The following is a 16,114-nucleotide window of genomic DNA, read 5'->3' on the forward strand; positions in this document are numbered from 1 at the left end:
GTCCCTACCTTACGCACAGGAGTATCCATCAGTGTTAATGATGGCCTCTACAGGGCGATAACATATTACTGTTGTCATCACTTTGTCTTTATGCTCTGACGAAGGAGTCTATGGCCCGAAACATATCCTAAGTAAGAACGCAAACACAAATGACAACACCGGGTCCTGCATATGCACAGCTCAGTTGTACAATCTCAACGTGGATTCTTATGTCCCAGAGGAGGTAATAATCCCAAGCCCTCTAGGTTGCAATCCAGGACAGTTGTGAAAAGACTGAGGGAAAGAAAACACAAATCGAAGACCCCTTCATCCTGTTGTTGCCTGCACCCCTTGCTGTGATGTTTGGCACTACAGGTCACACTTGCGTTGCATTAAAGGTGATGTTGTCCGCCTGTGTTTAGTCGCGAGATTGAAAAATAAATACCATTGACTTTGTGAGGTCCCCCAACTGAAACAACAGATCAGATAAATCATGTTGTCATGAAGACAAGTGAACTGCCTGTGGAAATTTGAGATTAAGTTCTTAGGAGGCAGAAAGCTATTCCTAAAAGAGTTATTAAATGATCATCACTGAATGTTCCTAGGCAACACTGTTAAGTCAAATGCGAAAAGTCTGAAGAAATTTGGCACAGCCCATCTTCTCCACCTACCAAACTAATCACTTTCAGGTGAACATAGCACCTGTTGCTGTCTCTTACCTGACACACTATGATGAAGGCAAACACTTGAACAAGTTGGTAGGCATTGTAAATTTTTCTACAGTGACATGCCACTCTAATAAAGGCTTTAACTTTTTAGAATCAGAAGAGTTCTTTGGATTTTGTTCTTCTTCTTCGGATCAGATAACCCTTCCAAAGAACACCTTCTGTAGATGCCACTTTAATACATAAGGCTATTCACCTAAAGTAGTGCTCCTGCCCTCTGGCTATATAATGCATGATCTTTTTTGCAAGTATGATATAGGTTTATCTGTGTATGGGAAGTAAAATTGTAATGTTCACTCACATCTTATGAGTCGGACTGACAAATTTAGAGAATTATGTTTCCAATGCCAATGTGTTGTACAAGTGTAAAACATGTATGTCGGTTTAACAGGTTTGGGTAATGTCTTTCTCCTCATCACAGTACTTGTTCCTGCTCATGCAATTTCGTCTATATTCAATAAGTAATTACATCTTTTGTATTTTCACAACTGAGAATCGCTGAAAGGATACCAAAGCAACTGTACCACTGTCAATGTTCTGGTGGCAGTACATATATTTAAACATAACACACACAGCTGCTTTAACTGAAGACCCACATCTAATATGAAATGGGTCTTAAAACTTTGAGGGTACTTTTCCCCCCTGCAGCAACACCTCTATCACCAACAGCCTGAAACAACTGTTTATGGGTACTTGGACTAAGTGGTAATGACTGCACCTTAAAAAAAGACCAAAGGGGATTCAGTTTTCAGTGTTCAGTTTTTTGATCAATTTCTAAAAATCTATGATGTCCTTCAGCTGATGTTGATTTACTGTATTCAACAGTACATTGATTTAAAATATGTTCTAATTTCAACAATAAAACATGAGATCTCATGGTGCTATAAAAACAGTAACATCTACATTCATGCCTGCTCTGAGCCAGATTGTGCTTCTTGAGCACTTTTTTATATTTGTAATAAATGGTGAGCCTTCATTGAAAGTGTAATAATTCACAACTTGTAATATAAAGCTTACTCTGCTGCCTTGTACATTACTTAGGCAAGTTCTACACAACAGTCCACTACTACCTACACCACCAAATGTTGAAACTAGAATTTATAGAATACTAATGCAGCATGTTTAGAGCACATTCCTATGTTGTATGACTGGATCCAACAAGACCCAGAAATGTTATCCATTGTGACTGCCTGACACTTTGCTTGTCATTGACGTCATTGATGTCATTGACCCTTACAGACGACACGTCAAGCCATGCATTTAATGACACTAAGTTTGGGATTTAAAAGCTTCCTATTATGTATGAGTGTAATAACCTGTCACTCAGAATTAAAACTATGGGCCATCCTTCCATTAATATAAAACTCCCAACAATATGATCATTCCTAAGAAGTAGGAATTTATAAATCAGTTTTTTTGGGCCTGGCTGCCATACAGAATAGGAAATTTTATGCATCTAGTAATTTGGAGATTGTTGTGCTCTTCAGCTGAAGAAAATAATAGGGTGATAAATACATTGAGCAGAGTGAAACAACTTACATTGTTCACTGTTCTTTTAAGTTGTTGTAATTATTACTGTGAAGACTTTAGATTTTTTTTGTGTCATCTCCGGGATCATTTTCTAAAATATTCAAAATTTCTCATTCTTTCAATGCTTCTTTCTTATCTATCAGGCAGTTATTTTGAAAGGTGAGCTGGTACATGGGTTCAAAGAGGACTAGTTCAAGTACCCCTCAATTGAAAATAGCCTATCTCTTCTCCAGAGTTCTGCCCTACTGAGGCAAAGGAAGCAGCTGTAAGGGGGGTCAAGAAGAGTGGCATTCAGAATCACAGATATTTCCACAAGGAACTGAATGTTATACTGTTTATTTAAATACCTCTCACTGTGTGGAATTACCAGAAATGTCAAGTGAGACACTCAAACTCCCAGGTATTAACTTGAGGTGTGGTGGCCTTTTGAACTTCCATTCCACTCCACAGTTTTATTTGACAACAAATAAAATAACAAAGTGAATCCTAGCAAACCAAACGAATTTGGTGAAAAACAATATAACAATTGATTGATGCTCCAGCCAAACTTTTTCATGTAATCAAACGAAATAAAATAGGTTCTTGCAATCACATTGTTTACTATCCGTTTCTCTATTAAATTAGTGAATGTTTTCTATGCATTATAATCTATAGAAATGGCAAATCAGATCTTGACAAATTGGAAAACACAAAGTATATAAGAAAAGGTTTTCTTATAATGGGGCTATGAATACAGTCATGAACAGTAGTAGAACCACAGAGTAGGAGCAGTTAAAATGGTAGCACTGTTGGTTGATTAGCAAATGTCGTAAAGTTATAAGCCATAGAAAAATTATACAAGCAAATGCAAAATGTGAAACAATAGAGTATTCAGTTTTTGTTCACATTTGCCTGAAACAGGATGGTACACCCCTCACAATACAGTTACAGTTGCATGGCAGTGATTTTATGTTTCCTAATTACTGGGGTCAAGTGGGTGAATCTGAAAAGTCAATAGAACCACAAGAGTAATTATTCTAATCTTGAGGAAGGGAATTATAAAAGAAATCAATTTATTATAGTAAGCATAATACATTTTAAATGGTCTTAATGCAGACACTGAAGAGCAAACAGTGGATGTTTGTCTGAAGCACTGCACTCAGGCTTTAGATATTGCACACAGTGTGGTGAAATGTATTCATTTTTGTCAGCTGATCTTTCATGAATGCTTTTTATGACTCAGACAGCAACCTCACCCTAGCCAAGCAAATACATACAGTACACGCACACAAAATGAGTGTTCAGCAGTTAAGCATATTTATTAGTTGACATACTGAAAGTACCTCCATCAATGACTTGTTCAGATATCAGTTTGATTGTACATAAAAAAACCATAATAGAGACATCTTGATTGCTCCTGATTATTTCCTATGTAATCCCCATGACCTGACATTTGAAGTCAGTGGAAGGAGTACGTGCAGGAGTTGTAATTATAGTATGACATATCTGATGAAAGAGGCCCCCCCTAAAGGGATGCAAACCACTACTCATCTGACCTTCAACCGCTCCTGGTATCTGTTGAAAGGGCTGCGATTTAAAATCCTGTCTCATCTATGCCAAGGGTGACCACAACACATATATCAGAGCTATAATGTACAGACAAAGAAACTTTGGCAAAGCAGGAAATTGAAGAATTAAAGTAGGATACAGCTTATCATGGGCAATCTGAATATTCCCAAAAACTACAGAAAAGGCGAATGAAAATAACTGATGTACAATATTGTACAACGCACATCAGGCCACATATCACTCTCTCAACCTCAACACAAGTTCCTTAATGTCTGTGGACCACAAGCCGAAGCACGCCATGCTATTTACTGAGGAGGATTCAACATGCTTATGATAGATTGTTCCTCCGTCCTAAAGATCAATAATTCCACTGCCAGTCAGAGCGCAAGATAAGTTGGAGAGATATAAATGATTAAACCGTGAAGGGGAAACTAAATAAAGACTCCATGGGAAACAGAAAGGAACATCAAGAGGAAAATGTATGAAACTGTCATGTCCTGAAGGAATCTCTCAGTGTTTTTAGAGCTAGTTAGTGATAGTTTTAGATCTATTATCAAATTTTATTACATTTGTATGCTTAACATATCTAAGACTTCGTGCAGTGGGAGCATGGTAGGTCTTCATGTTCATGTTATGAAATTAATTTATCTTTCATGACTTCTTAAAAGCTGGTTTCATTCCCTGTAAATTGAGGGCACTTAATGTTCACGCTTACTCTGAAAATCATTGAAATTCCACACAATGATAGCCATACTGTATGTCCCTTGTATGAACTGGCAAATGTAACCCAGAATGTTTACCAGAAAAAAGGGTGTTCATACTCCTCCAACCAAGGTACCAGAAATATATTTTCTTCTAGTCCTCCTATTTCAAAACGTCATTTTTGATTTAGATTAGGGATAATGTGATTTACCTTTTTTAGGTCTGGGAAACTGAAACCTGTGAATCCTCTGCTGATGTGCTGTTTTAATACTTTTTTGCATTCAGAAATGGCCCAGAAATTTTTTTTAAATGATTCTTGAAAAAAAAAAAACCTAGAAAAGCCTGCACTGAGATTGGCTTGTTTTCCCCCTCGGCTAAATGGCAGGCTGGTTTTCAGTGGGCGGGGTAGCTGGCTACAATGTACTACACGCTAAGACCTGCTGTAAACTAGCCACGAGGAATGATTTACATTTGACGTGTCTTAGGAATATGAATATGAATGAGTGCAGACTACACGCACACCCCATCATTATCTGCTGAACAGTTTACTATAATCTAATAGTGTTTATTATAATTTTATTGTTATAACTAGGTTAAGAACTTGAAATAAATATGAAGACAACTATTTGTCACTTCTGGGGAATATAACCACAATTTGAATCCAGTCTCCTGGACCTTTAAGTATTAAGAATAATACATAGAGATACTGTTGCTACTGTATACACAATTTGACCCTAAAATTAAACTAATTTAAAAAATAAGAATACTTATTCTTATCATCTGCACTCCTGATTCATACAGATGCACATGATGTTCTGATATATTTAAAATACGACATGCATGCTCGAGTGAGAAAAAATAGACATTGTTTAAAATTTTCAGCCGTGGAGAAGGCTGCCTGTTTAATAATGAAAGCAGTGTACTGAATCCTTCAATTACATGGAATTAAGGCTTATGCTTAGAGAGTGATCAGGCACACTTTGCACATGGCTCCAAGCCCACAGACAACAATGACCCCAAAAATCAGGAGAAGAACTAAATCAAGTTAAAAGGTCTAAAGAAAAGGCAGGACAGAGAGATGGATGTGGATTTTTGGGACATTACCACGGACGTTGACCTGGACATTAGACTCTTGAGGGACACGGGATCACTGTCAGCGACCAGACAGTTGAGATGATATGTCATAGCATCGCACCCAACAGTGAACACCATACCACAGCTCCCATCACTGCACATGGGATTTAGTTTCACGTCAGTTCAGGACAAAGAGTACTTGTATGCAGCCCCACTGTCCACAGCGTTCTCTATTCTTGGCTAGAATGACCCATGCCAGCTCTACAGAAGGGTAGTCAAATGTACTGTATTAAGTTTGGATGCCCTGAAAAAATTACTTATAATAATAAACAGTACATTTCTTAATTCATTTATAAATCCTTAATTCTGTTTAGAATAAATTATTATACTCTATTATCAGCAGTTGAAGCAAAGTCAGTCATATTACTGAAAAAACCACACAATGTTTCAGAGAGGGCTGAATCGGTTAAAGTAATGAGATATTTAGTATCACTTAACATATAAGGTTATCTGTAGTTACGTTTTTGGGTGATTTAATCATTCCAGCAACCAATCATGAAATGAGATATGTAATTAGTTTGTATCAATTATGTGAAATCTTGTTATTTGAAGAACTAAACAGCTGTAATTGGAAGGTGCATAACAGAGGGAAAGGGGTAAGTGGCTTCGATACAATTTCACTATTTGGGGCTGTTCAGCACTAGATGGATTAATTACTCTCACAACTCAGCAAGCATTAATACAGTATCAAAATTATTTTAATTTGTTGTGAATTTGCATGAAGGTATTACTTCCATACACACACGCGGGCGCACACACACGTGCATGCATGCTTTCGATGGTGTATTGTTTTCAAGGTGAGGCACACAGTGGGCAATTCACTGCTCTTTCATTGATGCTACTTGTTTATTTTTGTGCCATGAAAAATGACTTATTTATAAATTATATGTATACATATTTTGATTTCTATGTAACATTACTATAGTGTTAATGCCCACTATCTAGAGACCTCAGAGAATGTATAATTAACCGATTATAGAATTGGGGTGCTCACTTCACTGAGGTTAACTCCCCAGGGAAACTGCCAACTTGAACAAATACAGATGCATTAGGCAGAGTCGTTCTTATAACAATTTGCAACAGCAGTATAACAATCATCAGCCAATGAAATGTAGAAGACCGCCTTTCACTATGCTGTACTGAGAGTTTAAACTCTACAATACTGTAACGCAGCGAACCGTCACTTCCTGCTTGGACAGTATTTTTTGACAACGATTGGGTTTTAACTGCGTATCTGCGCGTGGCAGCGGTTGTTTGACTCGAGTGTGCAGCTTTCATGAATGTAGTGCGCACCATTTACGTTTGCCGGTTTGTCAACTCAAACACATTCGCTACTGTACATCTGTTCACCACCATAATGTATATTCAGACTTAAACATACACATGTCTGGTTTCAAACATTAAATTGATTAATTTTAGTATACTATGTTCGATCAACGCAATGTTAAGAGGTGCTACTAACCCGTGGTTTATTCCGTTTGTTCCATGTTCAAACTGAAATGACGTGACCCGAACGTCACAATTCTGTGCAATTTTATTGGAAGCACTGGACAAGAATAATTGGCTATTTTAGACGGGGGGAGACCGTAATGTGTATTGGATAATATTTTCCAGTACCCAATTAGATTATCATTATTTGATATAGAGTAGCAACTGATAATATATGTATAATGATTTATGTATGTAACAATATACTGTCATTTCTTCTGTGAGAATTGAATAGCATATGCAAATGGTATAGTCTGGATAACGCATAGTATATAAGCAGGTCATTTGGCGTCAGTATTGTGGCCGGCAGTAGGTGGGCACGATTTTGCAAGTGTAATTAATGTGCTTATTATTATTTGCTTTGTATGTGTATATAACTGTTTGTGTAACAGTTGCAGGCACTTTTGTAAATAAAACACCCCATTTGGGTTGCACAAGTTTAAGTCTTATCTCCACGGTCACTGAAATATTCGCCGTCCGACCAACCTTGTAACAAATGCCTTCCCCTCCAACTTGACACATCCATTTGAGTCCATTGCAGAACTCACACATTTTAAGTCTACCTCAGAGCCCTTAAATTGTGGCATAAATGTGACCATTGCCACCACTGGTAAATTCCATTTTGACTGAAATGCCGTTGAATTTACTCAAGCCACTCAGTATCACAGAAGAGCAAGCAAGCACTGATGGCGGGTTGGGTGTCACCCCACCGCACCTGCCCTCCTTGTTTGCATCTGAGAGACGTTTTCTCTTATTACTCCAAGGAAGTAATTCTGCAATTAATATAAACAGTTAATATCATAGAAAACTCATAAAACAGGGCACACTTTCTATAAACAGGTGATCTTCACACAAACTGGTATGTTTTAGGCTGTTGGCCCTCAACCCGAATTTGCCTCCCAAATATATAATCATAGGTGTCTCAAGTATCATATTTGCGCTGTAGTGTTTACCTTGTTAAGACTTTCATTCTCTCAATTACAACATATCTAAATTTTTTAGATATCAATATTTTATGCTAACAACTTAGATATTAATTATTCTAAGTCATTTACATAAAACAAGATGCACAATTCTGAAGGTTTTTGGTACTCTCTGTGAAATACATATTGAGGGAACTTGGTAAAGACTCCTTTGAGATGTTAGAATTTCTTGTGAAAAACTGTCACAGCTACCTCCATTGTGAGTGTTTGAGAATAATGGACAATAATTGCCATCAGTATATTTGCTCCCTAGAATGACTGCAGCATTTATAATGGCTGGGAGGTCAAGTTGAAAATTGTTTCCAGTCGAGGGCCATGCACTTTAGACAATTATTCCATGAATTGTGGACATTAAATCGATTTACAAAAATCGTCACTATATGAAATCCCAAGCTGTTCAGGCTTTAGACCTGATATTTTACATTTTTTCATTTTACAAATGAAAGCTCTCTCCAGTCTTTTTTTCTTCAACAACCCCTTTCTTTTTCATGACATGTTTGCTAATTAGTAAGATTCCATCTGATACTGTTCTACATTAATTCTGTACAGAATATTGGAACTTGACTTTCAAAAGCTTGAATAAGAAACTGACCTTGCTAGTGCACCCACTTAAATGTGCAAGAGGAAATGTGAAACTGTTTAAACCTTCCATGACTGCAGGCCAGGTGTGGAAGCGGTATGATTTTTTTTCTCTGGCTCAATCGGCAGTAAGTTAAAATAAATGTAATTAATCTTATTTCATATCTGACACTAATGCTGCTAATATTTTACTCTGTGCAATTAGATTCATCTTTATAAGGTAAATACCCTGAGGCACCCCCAAATTTATGGAATTAATGTTGAAGTGATCTTCATGTTAATGAATTTTTAAATGAATCTATTCCTGGCAGCACCATTTAAGGGCATTCAATTAAATCAATTAGATTACAGTGTCACTTTAGATCACTTTAAATTATTTCTACTTCTGCCAAAAGACCCCAAGAAGTGCTCACTTGCTAAATTCTGCTTAATTCCTTCGCAACTCATATGGGAGGTTTAAATAGTGTAACATTTCCTCTTACGTATCTATTTATGGTTTATCATGACATTGTGGATAATCTGATGTCTTTGGTCAGTGGAGCTGTGAAGTCAAGAAAAAATACTGTCAAAAATGGTTATGGCTGCCACCATTTGATCAAAGGTAAACGTTACTATTTCAGTTGCAGTAAACATTATTATGGTTACAGATGTGATGTACTGTACAGCCATTGTGAGATCTGGGATTTTCATACATTTTAGTTTCACCATATAGAAATTACTGCACTTTTTATAAGTAGCACCCCCATTTCAGAGTATCATAACATTTGGGACAAATGACATCACAGGTGTTTCTGATTAGTCAGGTGTGTTCAATTACTTCCTTGGTGCAGGTAGAGGAGATATTTCAGTATCTAGTTTTGTTTCTAGCCTTTGGAGTCTGTTCTTGGCATTTGTCAAAATGAGGACCATTGTTGTGAAAATGAAAGTCAAGTAATCCATTATGAGGCTGAGGAATAAGAAAAAAATGAGCAGACACATAAGCCATAAGCCACTGGAGAACTTAATAATCACAAAGAACCTGGTAAGCATGGGAAGACCTCGACAGTTGATGGCAGAACAAATCTCACCATAATAAAGAAAAACCCCACACAGCTGTTCAACTGATCAGAAACACTATTAAGGGGGCAGGTGTGGACCTGTCAGTAACTCTGTCCACAGAAGTCTTAATGAACAGAAATACAGAGGCTGCACTGCAAGTTGCAAACCACTAATTTGCTAAGATAAATAAGCCCAAGATTCACTCTCAAGATGATGATGAAGAGCAAAGTATGGCGGTCATTGGGAACTGCCCCAGATCCAAAACACCCATCTCCCCTCGACTGTGAGACATAGAGGTGGGGGTGTGATGGTTTTGGCATGTATGGCTGCCACAGATAGTGGCTCACTTGTCTTCAATGATGATGTAACTGCTGATAGCAGCAACAAAATGAATTAATTATTCATCTCACACCTTTACACCAACAAGTTCTTCATTTGGTCCTCAACTGTATAATTGGTCATATGCTTTTGACTGCTTAACACCAACAACTGCAAAAAAGAAGTGCCAACAGTGACACCTCGGGGATAGAGACTGAAATGCAGGTTGACTGTTTCCCAGTTCACATGTTCAAGAAACACTCAAGTCCCCAATCATCACCGATACGCAGATTTACTAAATATTTTCAGCACAATAGTTTTCATATACAGTACATGTAATTGTTGGTATTCTCAAAGAATGGGCACAAACATACACGTGGATTAACTTGAATCATAAACCAATGAATGAGTTAACTATTTGAGGTATGAAACTGTTTCCATAATCTTTTGATCCAACTTTCACTTGTTTAACATGTACCAAATTCATAATCACCTATCTACTCACTGTGTGTGACTCCAAAAGAGGGCTTGGGAACTGCACATGATCTCTTAAGGAACTTCTGTTTATTTGTGATTTATAAATTAATTTATCAATCCGACTATTAGCCCAGTAGCTACATATTTGTGCAATAATGTATCAAAGTCATCATAATACCCATGTAAAACCCAACATTTACACAAAGATAATTGTGAATACTGGCTAGCAATATGACAATGATAGATTGCACCTACCCTCATTTGCACAACTAATTATTTTTCATAAATACTCCACTGACCTGTGAACAAGAGTATGTCAAACTATGTGTGTATTAATGCGTGGCTTCTCATACCTTGTATAATGGCTTCCCTCCGAATCTTTGTGTGGAGAAAGAAAACCTTAAAAACAACTTACTAAAACATCTTAAATGAATGAGTGCCCCAATCCAAAAACCATTAGAATTTTTGTATTTATTTAAAGTTACATTTTATAAAAAAATGGAATTTAGAAATGTCTATTATATGAGTTTTATTAAATTTTATTCTGTGACAGAAGATGTGCAGCCATCTTGTTGGATATGGTGAGTCTTTCTGATGAGGCTGCAATCATTGGAAAAAAAAAACCCTGCATTGAACTGTATCACTGCCTGCTCTAACATGTTACTCTTCCTAGAACCTGTCACTGTCTCTGGATTCAGTAGTGTCTAAGCACTCTAATTTTTTTCAGTCAGTCTTCTGTCTCCCTGGCACCAGATGTCCTTCTGTGCCTTTAAGATAATTATGAACAACATTTTTGCCAAAAATTTGCCTCTTATTATGTGAAGTATGATGTATATATTAGGTTTATATAAAATGCCAAACAATTACAAACATAATACAAACAGAATTGACTTTGGAACGGACATTACATAGCTGGTCTGTCGACAAAATATTAATATTTTTGGATGCTTTTGTGGGATGTGATACATATGACATTCTGCTTGCTATAACTGTTCTGATGCAATGATTTGTAGCAAACAAATGAAAAAGGAGCATCAAGAATTTTATACCAGATGGCTTCCCATTTAAAGGAAAGTGGTGGTAGGAAACAGATGGGCAAATTTCCAAATGATTTATTTGAAATACTTTCCTTTAGCCATATTTTTTATTTTATGCAAATGCTTTGGAGATCAAAAATACCTTTTCATTCAATTTCCATGTGGCCAGTTATTTGCAATACAGCCAACTTTTCTTTCAGCTGTCAAACCAGTCAAGTGCACACTAAAATAACGTTTAATACAAGGCATCTTTTTGTTAGCAAAGCCTCAGTACAATGAAAATAAATTTATTGGTGAAATAAATTTTTTGACTGCGCTTGTTTCTCTAATACTTCCTTGGTCTTCATTTTAAGAGACAGCTAAAACACACCACTCCATGAAAACGGTCATGAAGTGAATTCATGAAATGCATTTTGAATAATAATTCTTGATTACAGACCGCATGGGTAATATTGGCCAGTGATAAATGTATGAATCCTACGTATAAAAATGCAATAATTTCTACATGGTGAGACCAAAATAAAAATGCCCTTTATTATAAATTGGGAATCTTCACTTTAACCATATATCAATTGCTTGACTCTAAATTAATCATATGTATGAGTGTGTGAGTGAATGATGAGTGAATGGTGTGTGTGCCCTGCGATAGATTGGCGACCTGTCCAGGGTGCATTCCTGCCTGGAGAAGGCACTTTCATGTTTCATCATGAAAATGCCCCTGTGCACACAACGAGGTCCACACAGAAATGATTTTGCCTAGAATGGTGAGGAAGAACTTGACTGGCCTGCACAGAGCCCTGACATCAACCCCAAGCAACACCTTTGGGATCAGTTGGAAAGCCAATTGCGAGCCAGGCCTAATTGCCCAATCAGTGCCCAACCTCACTAATGCTCTTCTGCATAAATGGAAGCATATCCCTGCAGCAATTCTCCAACATCTAGTACAAAGCCTTCCCAGAAGAGTAGAGGTTGTTATAGCAGCAAAGGGTGGACCAACTCCATATTAGTGTCCATAAATGTGGATGAGATGTTTGATGTCTGGTGTTCACCTTTGGCCATGTAGTATTCTTTTGATACTAAGCTTATCTAATGAGGATTTAAATGGTATCATTCCCATATCAAGTCTTCTGAAACCGCCCCCCCCTCCCCCCCCGCCACTCCCCCATTGGAAGGAACAGCCATAGTCAGGTACATGGTCTACATTTGTCAGGTGTCTGTTTGTGACATTGCCTCCCTGAATAAGCCTCCATTCCATTGTAGAGCTACAGCCAAACTTTCAATGGACACCATGTACATTTCCTTCTTTTCAGAAGTTACAAAGTCTGCCAAGACTGGGCTCATGAAAAAAGAAGCCATCCCTCCACTTCCTTGCTGCTTCAATACAGACCAGTCCAGAATCGGGAACTGCTATGAACTACTATAACTCCTGCCATGATCCACATACAGAATGAAGGCACGAACGCGCACACACACACACACACACACACACAAACACACACTTAAGCAGATCAAAGGGAACAAGATCAAAATCCAATTTTTAGCCACATAAGTGAATCAGCATTATTGTATCTTGTTCAACTGTTTATCTTATCTTATCTGTGATTAAAAAGATATCTGAACAAAAAATTAAAAATTAAATGTAAGCATTAACTGATAAAGACACTGGAATGCCCTGGACTGTGGATTATGTACTGTGCAACATGAAATGCATGCCATTTACTATAAAAACAATGGTTTCCCAAATAGTTTCTCTCAAATAAAAGGGATAAAATACTTACTGGATTTCACATCAAAATAATGAATCATTTTGCATTTAGATTAGCTTAATTTGAATGAAAAGATACAAAGTAAATTTTATACATAACCTACAAGAGTATTAATCCATTACAATGCAATGTTTCTGGTAAACTGAAATGTAAAATCCAGCATCTGTGAATATAAAATTTCAAAATTTCAACAATTTCCTTTTTGTTGCCTAAAGCATGTTATTCCTTCATATATGTCCAAGAATTGTTTTCAAGGGACACTCTCGCCTAAAAATGGCATTGTATACTATGTATACTAAGTCATTACTTGAAAAATAATCTGTACTGTGTGTGTTCTGCCCTGTGATAGATTGGTGACCTGTGCAGGGTGTATTCCTGCCTCTCACCCAATGCATGCTGGGATACGCTCTAGCACCCCTCGCAACCCTAACCAGGATAAGCAGGTATAGATAATGGATGAATGGATGGGTGGATGGATGGATGTGTGTGTTCTGCCTGGATTTTTCATTTCATTCTTGAGGTTTCAACAGCATACAACACCAAACTGCTCAAGGAGAACAGGGATTAGTGACAATGCGTACTGTACTTATATGGAACGAGTGCATAATTGCTGAATTATGGTGTGCTCTATCTATCATGCCAAAGTGATTAGAATTTTACAGCTTAGTAAATGGCTGATAACAGTGTCTGTAATTTAATATTATTCTAACATATTTATTTAGGAACGTTGTTAAAGACTATTTTAAAATACAGCCTGTTTAAAATACATTTTTGCTAGCTACAAAACAGAAATTCAACAAGTGACATGGGTTTGAATCACCAAAACACTATGTATTGTGAAAAGGAAATCTCTCTGTCCTTCAGCCAGAAGTGTCTTTTCTCTTTTGCATGTATTTTGCCTCGACACAACAGTTATGGTAAAACTGCAGATTCAAGCTCATCAAGCTCAGTGTTGATGGCTAACATTGGTTGCTACAGTGCCAATAGCCAACTATGCTACAGCAATAGGTGTTCAATAGTAACCTTTGGCTTGCCTGTGTACAAATTGTTGTGGATGTCAGTCCTGGTGTAAGCTTTTGCTCCACAGTGAATATTGCACTGGAATTTTTAGGTTGTGGCACTGGACCAGAACTGACTTGTATTTTTGGGAAGGGAAAGGAAGATGAGTTGCTATACATGCAATGTTTTACCTTCACATGGTTTGGAACAAAAAAGGTGTGTATTAAAAATATTTCAACAAGAGGTCTGTGAAGGAACCCCAGCCCTGGTCTGTGATCACAACCAACCCAAATACTATCACAGTGTTTTTAAGAATGAATCACAGCTGCTTGACAAGAAATGAGCACATTTATTATACATGTATAAGGATATAGCAGAAAGTGGTGATCCAAATTCTATCACGATCTTTGACTGCATTTCTTGAACGATGACAACAAAATTAAGTCCAGCAAGCAACAACCCAATCCAATCATACCAGCGAGGCTGTTGATATTTCAGAAATCAAATACCAAAGTTTCCATCTCCATTCACCCTCTGTGCCCTCAGAGTAGGCCTAGACTGAATTCAACCATCCTGTTATTTGTAAGTACTTACGTTGTCATGATATAGACCTATGCAGTTAACATGAGGTAATGGCAAGTATTTACCCCTGTCACCAGCTGGACAAAGTTTTGGTTTGTATCTTTTATTTTACATCACATACCCCATTTGATTTGGACTACAAGAGACTATCGGTTGATACATGAATTAATAGTAGTAATTAGCACCATGTCAACAGGGAGTAAAAACTTAATTAGCTCTTGATGTGTTGCACATTAGCCTATGTCTTCATTCATCATTATTTATGCATTAGTTTATGTATTAGAAAATTCTTACTTGTGTACCAGTATTATAAATTGTTACCTTTATAATCAATAATCCTTTATAATAATCTTACCCTTCTTTTTATTTTGCCAAAATTAAAAATGTTTGTCAAACACTGTATGCCACCTCAAACATCCAGCTGAAATGAATGGAATATTCTGGTCAAAAAAGTTCAAGGTGAAAGACTGCAGTCAAGGTCTTTGAGGTGATATGTTAACCTTTGATGATAATTAATAAATCAGCATATTGAGGATCAGCACAGGACACAAGTCAATACGAGTATCGCAATAACCTTTTATGACATACAGTTTACCTCATTGTTATGAAGATTAAAAATGAATAGCACTGATAGCATCACCTCAACTTTAAAATGCAGCATAATTAGTAGAAATAGATTCCGTTGACAGTCCAGCATACTCAGTAATTCAGTTCTGAATTGAAATCTAGGCAAGCATGGTTTCTAGTCCAATAGAACCATATTCCTCTTACCCTCTCTCCCTCTGAGCACAGTGCACACCCTGCATGCAGTGGGGAGCTGCGACCTTCTCATTGGTAATGTATTCCAATGACACAATGCAGCAGTGAGTGAGAGGAACTGTGTCCCAGCAGTGCATTGTGTTTACTCTTCCATGGCTGTGATGACTGATAGGAAGTTTCTGTACAATTGTCACTGTGTTCCGCTATGCTGCATGGTCAGCATATCCTATTAAGAAGCTTTTTGGCCAACTTTTTTTCAACAAGTCAGTCAAGAAATGATGGGAGAACGTCAAAATTTCCATCTACCATTTCAAGCACACACAACCAAAAAAACAAAACAAAAAAGCCAACTTGTATATAAATGTAATTATTCCTGTTATTCTATACCCTATTATGCTGTAGGGAAATGTCTACAGTAATAAATGAAAAAAGCATGGCATGCATGCTAAATAAGGCATAGTTTGCCTTTA

At 37.1% G+C, this 16,114-nt stretch overlaps 1 protein-coding gene across 1 annotated transcript in view; it reads right to left on the minus strand.

The window, feature by feature from the left end:
• The window catches only part of LOC135248276 (RNA binding protein fox-1 homolog 1), a 648,052-nt gene extending 640,925 nt beyond the window's left edge, over positions 1 to 7,127 (minus strand). The window contains exon 1 of the mRNA XM_064322712.1: positions 7,081 to 7,127. The gene's annotated coding sequence lies outside the window, so the exon portion shown is untranslated. The remainder of the gene's footprint in view (positions 1 to 7,080) is intronic.
• Positions 7,128 to 16,114: the final 8,987 nt, after the last annotated feature.

Source organism: Anguilla rostrata, chromosome 2 (assembly GCF_018555375.3).
Source record: "Anguilla rostrata isolate EN2019 chromosome 2, ASM1855537v3, whole genome shotgun sequence".
NCBI classification, from domain to species: Eukaryota; Metazoa; Chordata; class Actinopteri; order Anguilliformes; family Anguillidae; genus Anguilla; species Anguilla rostrata.